Source organism: Corvus brachyrhynchos, unplaced genomic scaffold, assembly GCF_000691975.1.
Source record: "Corvus brachyrhynchos isolate BGI_N302 unplaced genomic scaffold, ASM69197v1 scaffold266, whole genome shotgun sequence".
In the NCBI taxonomy this organism is placed as follows: domain Eukaryota; kingdom Metazoa; phylum Chordata; class Aves; order Passeriformes; family Corvidae; genus Corvus; species Corvus brachyrhynchos.
Window position 1 is genome coordinate 2,958,761 of NW_008238633.1, and position 19,679 is coordinate 2,978,439.

Genomic DNA, 19,679 nt, shown 5'->3' on the forward strand with positions numbered 1-19,679 from the left:
GCAGGAATGGACAGAAGCAGGGAATCTTAATCCCAGTCATTTGTTTCAAAGGAATGCTAAAGTGTTCAAGAAACAACTGGACGTGGTACTTAGCGCCATGGGCTGGCTGACAGGGCGCTGTTCAAAGTTTGGACTCCGTGATCTTGGAGGTCTCTTCCAACCTTAGTGATCCTGGGATTCTAAACAGGAAGCAAAAACAGCATAAGAGCTTTCAGAACTATTTCAGTGCAGATTCCAGCAGGAAGATCCAGACTGAGTGCTTAGCTAGCATGGCAGGAAATAAAAAAAAAATTAAGAGATGGGAAAGAAATGCTCCTCCTCCTGCTCCCTGCACTTTTCCAATGTGGCAGCATGTCCTATTTCCCAAAAGCTCATTCTGTTGTCTCTCTTTCACCTCTGTAAACACAGCTGAAATCAAAGAAGGGTGCTATTCTTCCTGTTCTACAAAAGCAGGCATTACTGGTACAAGTGTGTTTTGCTTGGAATGTTTTTATTTGCTTTTTTCCATCGTGATCCATTCTTTCTCATTCTGGGTATCCTCACTGCAGGCACTGGTAGTGTCCAAGGGAATGGGATATTAACTGTGGAAAAAAGTAAATGGAATTTTTCCTCCTTTTTTCCTACTTAATCTGCACTTGTCTGGTTTTTGTCAGTCCTGCCTGGTAAAAGACACCAAATTCCTGCCCTTATAAGAGAGGTGTGAGTGGTTCTTGCCAGTTGGCTGGCATTTAACTGATAAGGGCCCAATCAGCCAAACCTTCTCACAGGTGTAGGTGTATTACAGATGCCACAAAGAAAAACAGAAAAAAAAAAATTGGTTTGTGGTTCAAGGTCCCCTTTGATTAGGATTAGGTTTTATTGTTACTCTGATCGCAGTTTTGCTTCCCTCCCTTATCACAGAGTGGTTACTAGGATTAGGTTTTATTGTTACTCTGATTGCAGTTTTGCTTCCCTCCCTTATCACAGAGTGGTAAATACCTGGGTTTCCTTGCCTGCCTGGCTCACAGCACCCATTTCCCTGATGAAGCACCCCGAGTGTGCAGAGAGGGTTTGGAAGACTCAAAGCTCTGCTCAAACCTCTCATGCTAAAGCTCCTGACGTCAGGTGAAATTAGGTCAGCACAAAAGCGCTGCTGAGGAGGAATCACATCCTGGATCTCATTTCTCTCCTTGAAACAGCAACCAAATCAGGGAATTATTTTCCATCTGCCATCCTGGATGGCTACAGTAATTTGGATTTTCTTCTCCTTAGCTGAGCAAGAGTGAGGGAGGAAGAGGAGGAGGAGGAAGAGGAGGAGGAGGAGGAGGAGGAACTCATCTCCTTAGAAAGCAGCACTTGACACCCAGTGTGTAGGTGATAATGAGCACTTCTAGGGAGCTGACATAATACTGAGCATTTACAGGAGGGAAACTTTGCTGTGAGAGGAGCCAAGGTCCACTGAAGAGATTAATTCATGATTTCTCTTCCCACACCATAAAAAAAGCCCCAATACAACTGACTCTAAAGCGATTCTACAGTTGTTCAAACATCCACAAGAAATGACAGCAGTATCTCAGCCCACTCAGGTGCCTGGAAAAGAAGCTACAGTTCACCTTAATTAATTCTCCAGAAAGAATGAAAATGTCACCTATTAGATTAAAACCAGAAGGAAAGAATGCACATTTTTCCATTCAGAAAGAAAAAAAAAAACCCAAAAAACAAAAACCCAACTCAATTAAGTGTGGCAAGTAGCAAATAAACAGGAAGCAAATTTAAAATGAATCACAAGATGAACATTCCCCAGCTCCCCACACATCTCTCTCCGATGTAATTAAGCTAAAACTGTCCTTACAGAGGGAAAGATGCAATAGCTTTATTTACATATAAACAATTATTCAGCTGTAAACAGAACTCACACACACAGGAGTTAATGGAGAAATCATCAACACAGCTATCGACTACACTTAGATCTCCTCTTCAGGTGCCAGGTAGCAATTACAGTCTCCTTCACCTCGGGAATTCTTAAATATTCCCCTCTTTATCTGGACTAACCTGTGCCACTCCTATTTCAAATACACTAAAGACTGCCTCAGGTTGGAGTTGGGGATTTCAGCCTCTATCAAAGCATATTTGCACAAAGTGTGTCTGAGCCATAGCACAAAACTAAAAATTAACCAGGCACATGTAACTTTACAGAGCCTACCATAAAATGCCACCCAAAGCATGGAGATACTGCCTGAACCATGGCCTATTTGGAAATCCACAAATGTTTGCTGGAGAATTGGACATGTCTCGCCACAGCAAATCCCAGTTTACCAGAAAAGTCCCGATGCAAGACTTGTTTTGAGGCAAAATTTCCCCCTACTCCTGCATATTTTCCTGTCCAAACAGTGCTTTTGCCCAAAACACTGGCCTCCATTCCCTACTCCCAACTGGAACATCTAAGTTTTGATTGTACAATTGTGTTATTTGGCACATGAAGAATGAGGTTAAGTGGTAAATTATTACCTTATCTTTGCAAGATGAACTAGGCCTAGACTCAAAGGTGCCAAAGGTAATTATCACATTAGATGAGGCCTGGCCAGAATCTCAAAGTTAACCTCTGCACAACTCTGCCGTGTGGAGCTGTGGGTTTGCTCCTGCTCTGAAGTCTCTGTACATTCAGGTTTCTCACTCAGAGGTGACAAATAAACCTCGTGACCCAAATTAATGTCTCAGTGAGAGCCACACTGCTCCCTTATCCAAGGACAATCTCACAATAGAAAACGTGTTAATTTTTGTTTCATTTAAACTTTCTGCTTGGATACAGATTCTACAGGTTCCTTTCAACACTCTTTGACAATGCAAACCATGCAATATTTCAGGTTGGAAGTCAAGCATCTCTTAGAGCCAGAGTGGAGCACACCCAAAGAGATCCAAGAGCTGCCTCCTCCAGAGAGCTGTGCCACATCCTCCTCCACGGCGCAGCCTCTCCCTGCTCCCCATGTGGGACCACTGGAGATTGTTTTCACCTCAGGGACATTCATTTCAGAGACCTGGATTTACAGAAATTTCATTTATGTCTTTCTGAAGCTCTGCTTTTGCTTTGTTTCTGCTCTTTTTTTCCTTCCCCAGCCAGCTCTCTGCAGGGTTAACTGCAGGAAAGAAGTGATGCTCAATGAGAAGGGAATGGGATTCTTTTTCTGCTTTTGTCAACAAATATTCCTTCATGGATCTTAATTTCAACTTCCGCTCCATTGAGCCATTATCACTGCCCAAGCAAGCATGCTGATAGTCCATCAGCTCCAGGAATAAGAAAATCCCAACTGGAAGCCAAAAGGTGCAACAGCTCAAATGCAAATTGAAGTTCACAAAGACACACAAGTTTGGATTTTGCTTTCTGCAATAGTGACTCCTCTTAAAAAAATAATACAACAGGATGAGGGAAATTATGAAGAACTAAAGCTTTTCCTTTTAATGCAAATGTAGCTGAAAGTGCATTAACCACAGAACATTCATTGGGTACTAATCCCAATGCTAAAATTACACGTGATCTTATGGAATGTCTGCTGTCCCTGGAAAGGACGGAGCACAACTGCTACATTAAGGAGTCCTTTTAACAGAATCAACTACACATCCTAGATTTTAAAGAATGAAACTCTTCTCTAAGTGCCTTTCCTTCAACTTCAGAGCTTTAGGTGGTTGATAGGCTGTTCCCACCATGGGCTCTTTGAAGCTTCAGTAGGATTTGGATCAATTCAAACATGAGGGCAGGAGCCAGAGCAAGGCAGGACTGGGACCCTGGAGGTGAAACCAAGAAGGCCAAACCCCAGTTTTCCATCAGCTGAAGCTTTGATGGAACAGCCACACGTCTCAACTCCACCAAACCTCACAAAGGTCAATCATCCCCTTCCACCAAAAGGTAATTATGCCATGGATGACGATTCCTCGCTGACCACAAAGTGTCTCTGATTTCAAGCTGTTAATCTCAGCTGAAGTGTCCCAGTGGAGAACATCTGTATGTAGTGTGTGTATTTGCTGGGCAAAATCAAATATAAATCACTTCTGCTCAGAAAACTCCATGGTGTACACAAAAAAAGAGAATTTTCTGTATCCCTCAGAAGTTACAGCCTCTTTTTCTAAGTTCTCACAGCTTTTCACTAATATTTCCCACAGCAGCAAATAGAACACACATTGGCATAGTTACAACTGCAAAGTTAATGTTTAATGAAGTTATGTGCTGCCAGTTATTAATATTTCCTCTCAGCACCTTTTGCACCATGTATTTATAATGACCATATTGATCAGTTAAAAACAAACAAACAAAACCAATCAAAAATAGGTTGGCTGCAAACTCCAGAATGGTTTTCATCAGGGCTGTGAAAATGGTTTAAAAGTTTCCCTAAATCCAGTTTTAAAAATCCCATTTTTAAATCACATTAATCGGTGACAGTGAAGCAGTTTCCCAAAAGCTATTTGGATTAAAATCAAAGCAGTTAAGCTGCCACAGAGATTTTTGGGGAGGAGCCAGGAGGACTGGAGGTGTTGTGGCTGCGTTTCTAAGAGCAGCAACTGAAGGCACTCTCTCCCAGAGGTACCTGGAGAGCCCAATTGCACTGCCCTGAAATGAGGGTCTTTGAAATGAGGCTCGTTGCACTGGGAAGCTCCTCCTGACAGGTGACATCTACAAGTTGGAATTTGGACCCCACAGACTCATTAATTGTGAGATTTGTGACACGTTTTGGGTGGATCTTGCAGCCAGGCACCACAAGAATTGCATGAATGTTGCTTCATCGTGCCACTGAACAGTTTGGAGGCAAAAGATTTTCAGGTCACAGGAGGGACTTAAGAGCAGAGAGCAGAAAAAAAAAAGGATGAGTTTTTAAAGCTTCTCCTGTGTTTGAGTTTGGGTCGGTCAAAGTTAAACTGCTTTAATGAACTAAAGAATATTATGTTTTGTACACACATATTGTAAAAGAGCAGGCTGAGTAGCAGCCTGCACAAATTCCCGGACACTGGAATTAATCTGTCATCCTGCAAGGTCACTATCACCAGGGAGCAGCTCCGGCAAAATGATAGGTGATGGAAAGGCAGAGTGAGTAACTAAATCAATGACTCAATATTGCTCTCTAGGAAATTATATTTTGGGTTAGATGATACCCTGCTGTGAGATATCTCTTCAGTAGGGAACAAGGTCAAGAATAATATTGCACTAACCGGGAGCAAACAAACATGGAGATCTGGCATGGGAGATGGGGAAAAATTCACTAAAAATGTTTTTCCTACATCACTCACTAATTATTACTCATAATTAAACTACATAAATATTTCCTCATACCACATCCCTCTGAGTCTCAATCTTTTCCAATATGCATCTTCCATTATAAAAATATTTTCTGTTTTACCACTCAGCCATCAGCTGAATCCTTCCCCTAATCCTTTCCAGGTACAAAATTAAAATCAAAAGGAAAAATGCAATTTCTACAAAGCCCCAAGAGCTCTTCTGAAATGTGCTGTGCTGACACGTGGATTTCCAAACCAAATTAGGACATTTTTGACCTTTTGCACTTTCAAATCAGTTGCAGTAAAGATATCAGGCATTTTGCAATAGGAGCTCTCCCCAGAAGAGAGTCTGCATAAAGAATTGCTTCTAGGAGAATTTCCTTCTATTTCAGAATAAGAGTGAAAGGACTACTTTAGAAAAAGGTAGAAATCACAGAAATGAAATTTTAGGGTTCTATTAGAAGGAGCTGTTAAATCCTGGATGGCAGAATCACTCCAGACACATAAATGATATTATGGCAAATAATGTCTTGTCTATCAAAATTCACACAACCAGACAACTCCAGCACCAAACAATTTACAGTCTGATATAGACTACCACCTTATAAGTTCATTTAACAAATAATTAGAGGTATGAAATTAGCAGACTAATCCCAAGGACTGTACTTAAGACATAGAAAGAATCACTGAGGTCTCATGGCCGAGTCTTTTTTCTTCGTTTTAAGTTGCTTTTGTTCCCTGTCCTCAATTTGATGGGGAATTAACAGGTGTGATGTTTAATGAAGTTCTATAAATACTGTGGATTGTGCTGCCTTAGAACTCCATGGGACTGGAGTTGTAAAATTACTGGCGAGACTTCCTTGGATTTATTAAAGCTTTCTTAGGAGAAAACCTCTCTTTTACAGCAATCCAGGACTTATGTGGGGACGGCTCATTTATTGGTGGTAACAAAGCTGAGCACAAAGTCTCACTGAGACCAGTTCCTGCTCTCCACACAGCAAACCTTAATCCCTGCCCACCCAAAGCTCTGAAGAGTCCAAACTTCCTCTCATCCAGGTAGAAATCACCACTCAGCACACAGGAGCACACCCAGAATGTGTCAGGCATTCTCACAGTGAGGAGAAGACAAAGTTATTCCTTTCTCTGAGCACACTGCCTCTTTGTTCACCTGTCAATATTTTGTCAGAACACAGATTTCCCACACCAAACATATCCCAAATAAAAGGAGAGCTGTGAAAAGAGCTGGAACATAAGAAGTAGTAAAGGAGATACTTCTGACAGGATTTATGCACAGACTTGGAATCCCGTCTGCTCAAAGTGAATATGCATAGGCGACTGGTCAAACTGGGCAAGTGTAACATCTCAGGACTTTTGCCTGGGTTGTTACAGCTCCAGCCTATAAACAAAAACAAACAAACAAACAAAAAACAAAAAACAAACAAACAAAAAAAAAAATACTGCAGAGAGATGAAACAAAACCCTTAAACTATATAGTTCACAGCTTGCATGAAAAATATTGCTAAAATTGTATTTTATACATGATTTCTTCCTGCATTGAGAAATATGGATTATTTCTCATTAATCAACCAGGAACCAACTCCAGTGGAACAGAAGTTTCATTAAATTCACTGCTCATTCAAAGCTGCAATAAACTTTTTTCAATACACTGCTGCATTTTGATTGTATGTGAGCAAAAGTGCATTTTGTTTCTGTACTTTAGAAATACTCATCATAAATATTGTCACAGTATTTCATTTGCTCATAATACTGAATTTTATACACTACAGAACAGACTGGCAGCAACTTCAAGCCAGTAGCCACAGCAATGAGAATGACACAACTGTTACCCAGTGCAAAAGCTTTATATATTTTTTTATTTAGATCCCATTTTATAAAACATCTGACTTCTCTCTTTTGAAATTGACCTTCTCTGATTATCTTTTAGAGCTCTAATGACAGACCTGTGTTCCCTCTTTCCTCTCCATCCTTCCCAAGCAGCAACAAACAACCCCAAACCCCTCTGGGGAGCAGATCCTTCTGCCTCCATGTGTGGGAACATAAGCAGAGCTTCTCTCCTGCCTTGCTGCAGTTTTAGTTCCATTGGAGCTGTTTTGGCTGAGTTTCTCTTCAGGCATTGCAAACATCTGTGGCTTAAAGCCAAGTGTGACTTTGGATACTGCCCACAGGATTTCCTCCATTTCCCACTGTTCCCCATTCCTGGGATCCTGCCTTGTTTTTTCCCTGCTGTATTTTTAAAGCATGTTCTTCCCAAAGAGATCCCAATGACAGTCTCCTGCTCAAGTGTGGATTTTCATTTAAATTGCTAGGTGGAGGAGGGATATAAACTCCCATTTTCCCATCCATTTCATGTGAAGCCACATCCAAGATGATGTGAGTACCCCCAAAATAGCTGCTCAAAATGAATCATTCATACCAGTTTCCAACTCCTAACAGGCAAGGACTGAACCACCATTGCAAGAACTTAAAATGTTGTATAATGAGAGAGTATTTTGTGAGCACAACCAGCATTTTGTAAGCAAAGTGGGAAAAAAATCTAAATTACACCTTTTTTTTTGAATTTGTGGTAGGAAAATTATCTGTTTTACTTAAATTTGACCACAGAAGTAACAAAAGCCTGGTCACATACAAAGTTTATGGAAAAAAAATAACAGCATCACAAAAGTCAAGGTTTCTCCTGTAAAATCAAAGGATTCAAGCAAGCCTCCAGATGGGAAACAAGTGAAGCTTTTCACAGGTTTAAATCTTGCTGTACACTGGGGCTGCTGCTGAACTCCAGCAGTGCATGTATGAACAGGCACACCAGCACCCCTGCGTATTCATACACACACAGCTGCAAAGAAATCCAGTGCTTTAAAGCGCTTTTTATATTGTTAATATTCAAAGTGTAATGATGATTTGGAGGGGTTTCTGTTTCTGCCATTTTTCTTTCAGATTGCAATAAAATTATTTTTTCAGCTTCTCCTTTTTTAAATTTTAATTTTTACTCATCCATATCTTACCAAAATTAATTCAAACTCCATGAAGACAAGAGAGAAAATTCTCTGATCCTTAAAAATCTCACGTTTGAGCTCTTGCAGTCTCCTCCTTTAGCCTTTGCAATCCCAATTTGCTACCCTTTAGTCTGAAACACTAAAACAGTCGGGCTGGGTCTGTAATTTGATTGCCTCAGGTTGGTTTTCTCCTTCTTCTTTTCCTTTTTTTCTTTCCCAATGACACCAGAGGACCCTGCCATGGGCTGTTGAGCTGGAGCACTCACCCTTTGTTCTGACAGGACTCCTTGGCTGCCCACTCAGCAGGTTTCCCAACAATCACGGCCTGGTCTGATCTGTTCACACAAAGCAACCCCACTCCCCTGCAAAATCCACCAACCCACCTCTCTCCACATTTCCCTGAATCATCTCTACGAAGGACCCACTCCTGGTGGTTACAAGCTCTGGTTCAGATGCCACTTCTGATCCAGAAAATCTCTCAAGAACAGGATATGGAAAAAGAAGTTTCCTTGTTAAACTTTACCATAAAGAAAGAATGTGCTGCTAGCTCTCCTTAGAAACTACATTGCTAATTTTCAAGAATGTTACTTGATGGGATTTAGGAAAAATTAGAAAAAGCTTGTGAGAGAATGAGGATTCAGCAGCTCCCTGAGTCTCACATGCTCCATGGCCATGTCATTCCCCAAGGAACCACAGTGAGGGGAGAAATGCCTGCACGCCAAAAAGAAAAGAGCGATGGGCACTGATTTAATTTCCATTTTGGTGCTGTTTCTCCAGCACCGCTGACAGAGATATCCACAGGGGTGAACCACCTGCCCCAGCAGGACTGGGCACGCCAAGGACCTGTGGGATGATGGGAAAAGGAAGAATTCCTCAGCAGTGAGGTCTAGGGAAAAAAAAAAACAAGCCAACCAAACAACAACAACAGAAACCAACCCAAAACAAACAACCAAACAAACCAAAAGCCCATCAGCCAGAGCAGCCCAGAAGGTGACAGAAGGACCTGGGAAAAGTGGTCAGAGGGACACCCATTGAGGCCAACAGTACAGCTTTTCCAGCAGTGCCAGGGATCATTTCATGACCAGGCCTCGAGGGTTCTCCTGCCTAACACAAGTTTCTAAAGACTAACGAGGACTCATCTCCCTGCAAGCTGGAATTTACATCCCAGGGGCTTGGTAAGGCTAGAAAGTGTAAAGTTATAAACGTCAATAAAGATTACAGAAAATGATTCTTCTCTTTTCCCCTCAGCATTCTCCCAGGACAGTGCTTTCCCAGCAGGATCAGCTGGATCATTGAATCCCAGACAGCAGCAGCAGCAGCTTCACCTACGACGCCACTTCAGCTCTGCTACAGCGCTCGCGCCAGCTGCTCCAGCAGAGCTCAGCACAAAGAAACAAAACCCTTCCTTCCCTCTCCTCCTACAGTGTTTAAGCCACACATCTGCAGTTGCCAAGTCCTCTTTTTGATGCTGGAAATTTACATTTGCCTTCATATACACACATGCTCCTTTTATCACACTCTGACAAACCCAGCTTTTATCCTCATTCCCAGATGATGCTGATGGAGTGAAGAAACTACCTGCTACAGAGGAGGAGCTGGGCAGCTGCTCCTGCAAGAAAAAGTTTGGGTTTTTAAACTGAGTCCAGAAAACCCATTTAATGGACAAAAACAAGATCCATGTTTGCATTTATAAAGCCAGGAGCTGGTGCAATTTATGCTCTTTTCTGTTTGGATCTGGGCAAACAGATTGGGATTCACAGCACATCAGTCCAGGAAGATTTAATAGTGAGTGGCAATCCTCAGCTAAACATTCTCACTTTCAAAGAGATCCTTAAAATTATAAGACTCTAAAACAGAGACGCAAAGTTGCTGCAAATAAGATTAAGAAAATATTCACTAAATTCAAGCTAAAAAGTTATGATCTCTGCTATATTCCAGCCCAATTCAGGTAAATCACTGATCCCAGCCTTGGCATTCCCAGGGCTCTTTCACTTTAAGAAGAGGGGGAAAAAAAACACAACCACAAATCCCAAACAGACCCAACAAAACCCAGCCTTCCACCACATTCTCTCGCACCAGATTTAGCATCAGTTCAGGTCAGTGCTGGTACCAGGACTGGCACTAAATGATCTGGGCCAATAGTAGCTGGAAGCAGCAATTTTCATATCTATCAGATAATCAAGTTTTGCAGGACAAGTGATGATGATATGTAAAAATTCCATAGCAGCTAATCAAAGACAAAACTTGAGGAAGCAGCAAAAAGCTCATAATGAAGAAATATATTCCACCACAGGTGGCAGGAAATTGTAGCTACTGATAACAAGTGTTATGGGGCTCTGGCAAAGAAAGAAAATCAGCATAAGCATGAAGGCAAAGCAGTGATAGTACCAATAAAAAGAAGCCTCAGAGCACTCTCCAGAAATCTATCGTGAGAATCAAGTGAGAAGTAATAAATTTGCATTTTCTGTAAGACCTTGCATTTAAACATATTCTTAAATACTTGGTGAGTTTCAGGAGCTGGCTGCAGACCATGTGTTGCTTGAGTATGTAAAAAGCAAAGCATCACTTCACTGAGCACTGAAGCACCAACATCTGCAGGGAGAGATTACAGGGAAATCTAAAAGGAGATTTAGGAACAAGTCGCTCAATCCATCCAAAAGGTGCAAATGATGGAGAAGCCAAAGAATTCAAAACCTGTGCCTTGGAATATGACAGGGACAAGTAAGGGACAAAGACAGCAGGAGCCTGAAGTCAGGGCCAAGCCTGAAGCTGACCAAGGTGATGAAGGGAGGTCCTGTTCTGGAGCAGTCACAAATTCCTCTCCAGCTGCATTTGAAGGAATCTCCAGCTCAGGGAAAGCCATGCAGGAAGGGCAGTGGATTACAGAACCCTGCAAAGCTGGGCAGTATCAAATACCTGGTCAGGATAGGTATTAATATCCCTGGCTTAGATGAACTCTCCAGGGGAAAATGGATTGCAATGGGAAATGATTGGCTCAGCAAGGGGAAAGCAAAGAGAGAATTCACTTATTTGTTGCTGTAAGGGAACACAGTTCCTGAAGTCAATGGGATTCCAACAGCCAGGACCAAGAGCAGGCAAAACACAGACCTTAAAGCTGCTGAGCAAGACCCAGAGCTCAATATACATTCTAATAAGGACGAGGTGAAAAAGGAACTTGTGTTTTGTCTAAAAGGAGCTGAAGCTGATCTCAGCAAGGAGCTGCACTTGCAGGGCAAGCTGGAAAAGAGAGGAAAGAACACCAAAGTAAAGAAGACACGTCCCAGCACCCAGGAAAGCAATAAAATCAGCTGGGAAAAAAAAATCCCCTCTCCAGTCTCTGCTGGATGTATTCAGTTCAGTTTCTCCCTGAAAAAGGGAAATTTAACACGGAAATGTGGGAGAAAGTGGAGGAATCAGCAAAGCAGGCTCAGGTGGAGTCATGCAAGGAAAAAGTCACTTTTCCATGGGATCAAAAGATTTAAACTATGCAAAAAGGAAATGCTTCTCTCTGCCTTTCAGGGGTGAATTTGTACAATGTAGAATGCTCTGAGTGTCAAGCAAGACTTGGCACATATCCTTTGAAATACAGCGAATAAAGACAAATGTTAACACACTCCTTTGTGAGATTTGGTTCCTACATATTAGCATTTGAATTGTACTCAGCCCTTCGTGTGTCACATTAAGAAAATTCCCATTTCTACGATCTTCATTAGGAGAAACCAGCAGAAACCCAGGCTCTAGGAAGAGCCAGAAGCCAGTAAAAATCCGGGCACACACCTACAAACCCTGTACCATCAAAGAGCCTGCCAAGAAAACCCCTAAAGCAGCAAAGAGCAGACACGAATTTCCCTTCATGGACAGCAGCTCTTAACTGATCACAAGCAATTTATTGATATTATCAAGGACTGTTCCAAAGTCAGGGGGAATTTCTCATTTGCAGCTGCTCCCTGGAGCACGTTGTCTTTGCTCAGAGAGGGAAATGTGTCCAACAGCACCTGCAAGGAGCTCCCACTGTGCCTACAGAGGTGGCCAGTGCAGAAGTCCTGAAAAAATGCTTTTTTTCAAAAGATTACTGAGCAACACCTCAGAGAAACACCCAGAACACACAATTAACCACTTCATGGCAATCCTCAAAGCAGCTCTTTTGGTGACAGTGCAGCAAATCCATTAAATAAACAGGGGGGGAAAAATCTCCAACATGCAAAACTAAAATATATATTTTTTTAGAAAAACTAATATTATAAATTAAATATTAATAAATTATAAATTATATATTAATATTATAAAACTATTTTCATTCTTTCTATGAGCTCTTATCTTTTGAGTTATATTCAATATTTCCAAAGACAATTTTAAATCAGAAAAGTGTATCAAAAGTAGTAAGAAAGAGTAAATACTAATGACATCAAGAGTTAGTAACACAGCATTAAAATTTGATTTAAAAAATAAAATCTTTCAAACATGTCCTGATGTGCCAATACAGTTCCTCCTGTCCCTTGAACAGGCACTGAAGTCTCACCTGACTGTTCCCCCTCAATGTTACTCAATTCCTTGGAATCCTGGGGGCACAAACACTGTTCTCTCTGCCAGAGAGGAAAAGGAAAAGCAGCTCCTGGCACTGATGCTTGTTGCCATTTTTAACAGCCGGGTCACACCAAGACAGGTGAGAATTATTTAAATTCCAGGGTAACACTCATTAATTAGAAAGTAAACTGACATTATCTATTAACTTCACATTAATCCATCCAAGAGATGATTTGAACCGAACACACAATACAGAATGCAGCAGGGATATCTTCAATTTTTTGTTTTGTAAAAAAAAAATCTTAATTTTATTCCATTAAATACCATTAAATTTGTTGGCTTTTGTGTTTCCATATTGTATTTTAATCTCTTGCTCAGGACTCCTTAGACTGGGACGTTTAGGCAACAGAACACATGGAGGGGTTTGCACAGCCATGCTGGACAGCCTCACACGGCCACAGTTCCCATCACCTTTAAACAGAGATAAAAATCCATATTTTTCTGATGTACTTCAAGATACTGATGAGAACCCCATGCAAGAGCTCCTGTCAGCTGTTACCCTCTCACTGAATGTGGTTATGTTGGAATATTACCCTTCCTGACCTCTGGAAACAACATAAAACTGAAGTGAAGCAGTAATTGTCTGGTTATAAAATGTCACTAACATCAGATAGTAGGAAAAGACTACTTAATTAGAGGAAGTTTGCTCTTCAAAGTAGGAAGAGTTCAAATTCATTCCCAGATATTTATATATTTAATTTCGTTGTGCAAAGAGAAGATGAATGTGCAGGTAGCTGTAGGTACAGATCTGCTCTGCTTCTGCACAGCCCCTCTGAAGGAGCACCCTCACATTCACAGCTACCAAGTGACAGAAATCAGAACAGCCTCTTCTTCCCCTTCAGACCCAGGGCACCAAAGTAGCACCAAAGCAGATGGATGGGGCTGTCTCTGACATCACACCTGCAAACCAGATTTTGCTGATATTTCTCATTGTTTGGGATGAGCTGATGGATAATTGGTGCTGGGAATTGCAGTGAAGTGAGACTTGTAGCCCCATGCTTTGCTCTTTGCCTCCAGTGGGGGTGGCAGAAGTAACAAAAGCTGCTTTCCAAAGGTTACCTCACTGCTGGAAAAGCCCAGAGTTCCAGTGGCTTCCCAGTGCTCCACATTTACAGGCCAGGAGGGGAAAGCAGGTGTAGCTGCACGAGATAAAACCATTCCTTCAGCTTTCCATCCTCAGTTCCAGCTGGCATTTCAGTGCTGAGCAGCACAGAAATAACAGCACAGTCCAAAGTAGCTCCTTAATAACTCCAATAAATCACAGGGATGACAAAACAAAACCAGGAAAGATTTCACATGGGAACATCTTTAGGAGGGGACAACACCTGCAGCTGCCTTTGAGAAGAAATAATCCTTGTGGGCTCCTGGGCTCAGCAGACACATTCCCAGAGCATTCCCAGAGCAGAGGGACCTCCTGCCAAGGTCTGACCACAGCAGGTGCTTTGTGCTCATCAGTGCCAACAGCAACACCTTCTGTGTGTGCAGCCTCAGCTCTGGGTGGGAGGGAAGTTAAACCCAGAGGAATCCAGGGATTCAGCCCATTTTATCCTTCTGGAATGGGATGGGAGGGGCTGAATGCACAGGGTGCTTTAGGAAGGTTTGTTTTGGGGGGTTACAGTTTTTTTATCTCCACAAGCTCACTAAATTGTGTGGTTGTGCCTGGCAGCTCGCCTTCCACAACAGGAATTGAAACCATTATACTGAGAAATAGGGAAAATTACAGCATTTCCACCTCTGCTTATTTCTCTGAAAAAAAAAAAAAAAAAAAAAAGGACAAAAACCTTGGGGAGGCTTTTCTTTTTTTAATAGCTGAATGACTAAGAAAGTTCCCTCTCTAGTAAGTCTATCTTCGCTTTTCAGTCTCTTCCAGACATTTAAATGTCTGACAAATAGATTATAGACTACTTGTTTTAAGAGTTTGGGGGGAAAATGAAGCTTGAATCTGTAATCCTTTGAAAGACAAGCACAATATTTGGTCTGCACAGCTTGTGGCACCTATTAAAACCTTCATTAAAGCACCAGTGACAAACGGCTGCTGTCAGGAAGAAGTGATGCTGAGCACCCTGCAATACTCGATGTTACAGTTGCCCACACAGTCATTATGACCACGCTTTCATTCTGCTCCATATTGAAAAAAAATATAGGCACTAAATAGAACATTTTGATATAAGTTGGGTTCGTTTTAGCTAAAAGAGCCCATCAAACATTTACATGGAGGTGAGAACTGTAGGTACACTCATCACCTGAGAGGAAATCCATCTGGAAATTATCAGTGGAAACAGAGAGCAAACCCTTGGGTAATTTCTCTCCATGTTGACATTACATAATATTTTGCATACATTAAAGCTGTGCAAGTGCCACTTTGTATAATACAATTATTTTTATAAACTTCCTAACACAACAGTTGTTATTTCAGGTTTCTCAATATATGGTATAAAAAAGTTAATCAAAAACAAGTTTGTGCAGTATTCTGCAGAGCAGCTACACAGAATTTAGAGCTCTAATCCATGGAGAGCTTCCTTCATTATCCACAGAAAACCAGCAAAGCCTTTTTATCTGAGTTATTAATTTCTTCGTGCTTCTCCTATCAAGCCTTAAGTCTGTTCCACACACATCACAGGAGAGGGAGAGTTCTGTGAACAGACTCCCAAAGCAACAGGGTGCTCTTGTTATCTTTCTGTTTCCCATGTTCACTTGTTGAAAAAAGAGCGTGATTTTCTCTCACCCCTAATGACATGCTAACTAATCTCAATATACTTGGAATATATTTATTGTTGTCATAAAGCAAATTTTCTCCGATATTTTGCACTCATAAAAATAAAAACTAAGCTTATACTTCACTCTACAAAACTCTAGTTCACAGTTAATACTAATTTTTATTTATTGGTTCTGTTATTTCATAAGCCCAAAACTTACTTGGTAGTGAGTGCTACTTTCCCTTTTTTCTCTAATAGTTGGAATATTAGACCTCATTTTGCCTCCTTGGTTAATGAACCTTCAGTAACAAGAGAGGTAACAAATGAAAATACAGATTTTACATGCATTGTATCACTATTTGCAAGTTACTAGAATCACTTGCTATTCAAGAGAAAAATCAGAATAAATAAAAGCTTGTTCCTTCCACTTACAAAATAATGGAATTTTTATACAATCCGTGGCAGTTGGGCAATGCCATTTTAACAAGATTATGAAGTTCAGCCTGCCTGGCTTACAGTGAAGTTATAACTAAAGAAAAGCTTGAGATAATCTGGTGCTGCCCCATACCTGATAGCACTGGCTGGACTCCTGCTCATCTAAAGGGAGCACTGTGTAAATGTATGGCTCCAAAATTCAGCAATTAAACCCCCCAGCACCTGGGTACAGAAATTAAAGTCTCATCACTGCTAAGGCAGAACATTTTCACACAACTGAAAAAGGATAAAATAAGATTCACACCACATCAGACATGATGACAAACATATTAGCACTCCACCTGGATCTAATAATTCTATTAAGTTTAGTTTATAAAACATAGTTCAGGATATATGTCAAAAAAATAATTAAGCCATGCAATATTACTGCTGGAACTTTCATTTCTGCATCCCCACACTTGCACTCCAGACTATAACTCTGATACTTTACCTGAGCAACTCTCGTTTGCAAGTAAAATTGAGGGTTTGCCTTAAGAAGAACAAATTTATAATTGTGGAAAAACACTGTCTAAATCAAGTACAGATTAAGCATTATTTAGTCCAAAATCTCAGGGTCTGGGGGTTGTGGGAGAATCCAGAATTCTGCCAGAGGTACCTATTTGCAGAGGTGCCAACTCCTGCACCTCTTCAGTCTCCGTGCTGGGATTGAGCATCTCCCTCACACAACCCACCAGCAGTGCAGTCCAAAACAGATTCCCCGATCCCACATTTTATATAACACAGCATAAAGAGACAGCAGATTGATCTTCCTAACGGAGGGAATCTCCCCTTAAACAAAGTGAAACCATCACTATGTGGAAAAAATCTCTGGTAGTGGTATGATAAAGTGAACGGAGCCCTTCTGTGTCCTTGGCTGGTGTCACTAAGCAAATATTCAGGATTGTATTTACCAATAAGAGTGAATTCCTCAGGAATTTTCTAGAATTTCTGTGAAGTTACAACAGTGGATTCTTAATTTGAGGGAGAAAAAGAAAAAGAAACAACTTACAGTTGTCTTGTAAAAACGAGCGAGTGCTTCATAAACAGGGTTCTGAGTCACATAACCAGCTGGGTCTTCTCGTGTTGGCTAATCAATCTTGATTTCAAAACTGGAAGAAAGAAAGAAGATAATTAGACTTGACAAACCCCAGAGAATTAAGCAAATTAATAGAACAAACAAGGATTGATCTAAAGGATACCCCACAGGAGAAACAGATCCAAGAGCAAACATCCAGTGTCATAAATAGTTAGGGACATTTTGCAGTAAAATGAAGTGATTTAAAAGTTCCAACTCTGTGACCAAAGATGTGAAGTAAAAGCTTGAAACTACAGGCCTCAGTCCCAATGGTATCTCTTCTTATTCATTTATCAGAGCTGTAGCCCTCTGGCCTCTCATATTTGTAAATAATTGTTGTTTTTTATGCTTTTGGAGACTGAAAACTTCTTGTCTTGTGTCTGTGTGAGAGGAAAAGGCCAGCAGAGAGGGCAGGAACAGAGTGGAGACATTCCCCTGGTTTTCCTCGCATGACATAAGAACTTGGAAGTGAAAAACTGAGAGGTCTTAAGGTCAGCACAGCGATGTCGTCATGGATAAGCGACATCCTGACTGGTTTCACTGGAGAGGCTCAGGAAGGTACACAGAAAGGAAAGGCAGCAGTTCTGCAGGGAGAGGCCCTCCTTGGATGGGACATAAGTGTTCCATGTGGGAACACATCCCCACTGCACCATGAGGATGGGCAAAAAGAAACCCATTTTCCATGTTTTTGTATTAAGAGGGAAGCACTGTGCTCCAGCACGATGCCATTTTTGACCCAAGACACAGAATTATATTCAGCTCCTCTCGTGTCAAACCACAGCATATGGCAGAGCCAGAGGGGACACTCCTGGGAGAGAAAACATCCACTTCTGGCTTGTAAGTTCCAGCTAATGATCAATTCATCACACCCCTCAGTAAATCATGTTTGGATTCAGCTTGCAAAAACTGGGTTGTTTAAGGCCTTTTGAACACTATGTGAAAACATCTTTCATTATAAATGAGGATTTCCCTGCAGACACCAGTAAGACCACATCTGCTTCATCTTGGATTAGCATAAAGGAGTGAGCTTCCCGATGCTCCTGCCACTAAGTGTCAGCGCTGCCAGGTTTTGCACGTCATGAGCTTTATTCGGTCTCCACCTTGTGCCCAAATGAACATTTAATCTATCCAAATACATTTAAGTTCCATATTGCTGGGATTTGTAGGACTGGTTTTAGGTATAACAACATCCCTTAAATATTCTTCCCATAACTTAGGTCAGTTCGGTTTGTGTATTTTTATCTGGGACTTCCAGGAAATGGACACCATGCCTTTGTGAACTACATTTCAAATATATTGTGAAGCTTCATGCACAAGGCAGTGTTCTAGGACCACACAATTTCTCCAGACTTTCTCTTCCCTCATGTCTGTGGAAATCAGTGGGAGCTGGGGGATGAACAGCAGCCCTGCAGAGAAGGACTTGGAGGTGCTGGTGGCTGAGGGGCTGGACATGCCCCAGCCATGTGCTGGCACTGGGGAACCCCTGGTGCCCTGGGCTGAGCCCCAGCATGGGCAGCAGGGAGGGGGGGATTCTGCCCCTCTGCTCCCCTCAGGTGAGACCCCACCTGCAGAGCTGCCCCTGCCCTGGGGCCAGCACAGGAAGGACCTGGAGCTGCTGGAAAAAGTCCAGAGGAGGCTCCAGGATGAGCAGAGGGATGGAGCAGCTCTGCTGGGAGGAAAGGCTGCGAGAGCTGGGATTGTTCAGCCTGGAGAGGAGAAGCTTTGTGTGATTGAATTGTGGCCTTGCAGAGCCTGAAGGGAGCCCACAAGAAACATGGAGAGAGACAATTTACAAGAGCTCGGAGCGACAGGAAAAGGGGAAATGGCTTCAAACTGCCAGAGGGCAGGGTTAGATGGGATATTAGGAAAAAAATTGTTCCCTGTGAGAGTGCTGAGGCCCTGGCACAGGGTGCCCAGAGAAGCTGTGGGTGCCCCTGGATCTCTGGAAGTGTCCAAGGCCAGGTTGGACGGGGCTCGAAGCAGCCTGGGATAGTGGAAGGTGTCCCTGCCCATGGATAGGTGTGGAATGAAATGGGCTTTAAGGTCCCTTCCAAGCCAAACCACCCTCTGGTGTGACTCTGTGATATTTAATGCCAAGGGATGCACAGTCTTGCACTGTCCCTGACCCAGGGCGCTGACACACTGAAGGAAGAACACACTGAACCCCCCTGCTAAAGACAGGAACCTACTTAGGATCCAGTCTTAAATTCCACTCTTAAGACCTTGCCTACCAAAGAAAATATGACTTTTGGAATAGGTTTCTAACCAAATATTTACTATCAGGCTGTACCACCAGGTGGCAAGATTGCAAAATAAAGGAATTTTTAAAATTGTCCCTATAATCCATTCAGTCAGGGCTGCTTCAAGGACCCCTTGCTGGGCCATGGTGATTGTTCTGGGAGGACTTGGGCGAGTATTTAACTTGCACCCACATGGGTCTGTAAAATAAAGTATTTTAACTTTTCCTCATCATTCATCATGTAGTCAATTTACTCACAACTACAACAGTCAAAGGCAACACGAGACTCCCAGTACACAAAAAAGGAAATTGTGGCCACCAGCTGCACTTCTTTGAAGAACTTGGTTCTCCCACTGTTT

The 19,679-nt window shown here is 41.9% G+C and overlaps 1 protein-coding gene across 7 annotated transcripts in view; it reads right to left on the reverse strand.

Annotated features, from left to right (window-relative positions):
• ATP2B2 (ATPase plasma membrane Ca2+ transporting 2) overlaps positions 1-19,679 on the reverse strand; it is a 284,984-nt gene that overhangs the window by 232,652 nt on the left and 32,653 nt on the right. For all 7 annotated transcript variants that reach the window (XM_017737308.1, XM_017737319.1, XM_017737316.1 and 4 more), the window contains exon 2: positions 17,016-17,115. The gene's annotated coding sequence lies outside the window, so the exon portion shown is untranslated. The remainder of the gene's footprint in view (positions 1-17,015; positions 17,116-19,679) is intronic.